Source organism: Nannospalax galili, unplaced genomic scaffold (assembly GCF_000622305.1).
Source record: "Nannospalax galili isolate Female #2095 unplaced genomic scaffold, S.galili_v1.0 scaffold88, whole genome shotgun sequence".
Lineage (NCBI taxonomy): Eukaryota > Metazoa > Chordata > Mammalia > Rodentia > Spalacidae > Nannospalax > Nannospalax galili.
Window position 1 is genome coordinate 555,427 of NW_008358908.1, and position 1,465 is coordinate 556,891.

Consider the following 1,465-nt stretch of genomic DNA (forward strand, 5'->3'; position numbering starts at 1 on the left):
TTTTTTTTTTGTATGGTAATGACACTTAAAATCGAGTCTCTTGGCAATTTACAAATAGACAATACTTTAATTCACTCATTTCCCTTTGATCATTTTATTAAGAAAAATCAAGACAGGTTTACTGGTACATATCTTCAATCTCAGAACTTGGGGAGTCAGAGGCAAGAGGATCAAGGCCAGCTTGAGCTACATAGATGGTTTGAGGCCATCCTGTCTTAGAAAAACAAAACAAAATAACAAAATGGGTCTGTTTTCTTGTTTTATTTTCTAAAGATTTATTTTATTTTATGTGTATATCTACATGTATGTGCATTTGCATGCTGTGCTCTCAGAAGCCAGAAGAGGGCATTGTATCCCTTGAAGTTGGAGTTACAGGCTGTTGTGAGCTGCCCAATGTGGATGCTGGCAACTGAACTTCAGTCTTTTCCAAGAGCAGTATACACTCTTACCCACTGCTTTCTTAACTTAGTCCCCATTCTCTTTCTCGCCCCTCCCCCTTTCTCTTTTCAATAAAAAGTATTACAACACTTTCTAACTTGCTTTGCCTTTCTAAAATTTAAAACACAGGGTAAGAGATACAGAGGTGGAGCTCCATCTTGGTTAGCAGTTCAATGGAAAAGTCGCACATAACATCAGCGTTCTTGCCACTATCCGTACCTCTTCATCCGATAGGATTTGGTCCAAACAACTAGCTTTTGATTTATTGACCTTTATTATTATTTTTTTCTTTTGCATACATTTCTGCCATTGTTATTACTGTCTTTCTTCTGCCTTTGAAGAATCACCTGTTTTTTCCCAACTTTTTGAGCAAAATTTTCTAGCTAATTAATAAGTGAGTTAGTGATTTTGATGAGTCAGTTTTAACTTTGATTAGAAGGATGACATCCTCAAGTAAGGTGTCTATGGAAGCACCTGAAGCCATGTCTTTATTGCATAAACATTTTCTGCTGAGATATCTTCAGATAGTTTTGTTTGTTTGGTGTTGGGGATTGCACCCAGGCCCTTACACATGCTAAGGACACATCTATCATAGAACCACTCCCTCCCCACACCTCTCCAAGGGTTTTTTTTTTTTCTGTGTTATTAATTATGTTGGGACACCAGTGTCATGTATGTTGGTTATCTGTTATCTGCCCTCCACACACATCATTCTCCTTACAAAGACTTTGATTGGTTTAGGTCCTGTTCCTTAAGTGGAGAGGCCTCCTTCAGCCCTATCAAGCCAGGTCTCACTGAACATTTCTTGTCTCTCCACATGTGCTCAACTTCAGAGCATTTAATTGCTGCTAGCCCCCTAACTTAGTATCACTCAGCGTTGTCTACAATTTTTCTGGGTGTGTTTCTCACTCTTGGTTCCATTGAAATGGAGATGGGGGAAAAGATAGAAGTAAACTTTGAAAGGTTTAAGGTTTACTTTGAATGCGTTTACTCTGACCTGAATATTTTTTCACTGAGAGTATATGTG

General features: G+C 38.2%; 1 protein-coding gene across 1 annotated transcript in view; it reads right to left on the reverse strand.

The window, feature by feature from the left end:
- Positions 1-1,465, reverse strand: part of Eif2ak2 (eukaryotic translation initiation factor 2 alpha kinase 2) — a 45,654-nt gene that overhangs the window by 27,037 nt on the left and 17,152 nt on the right. The window lies entirely within an intron of this gene.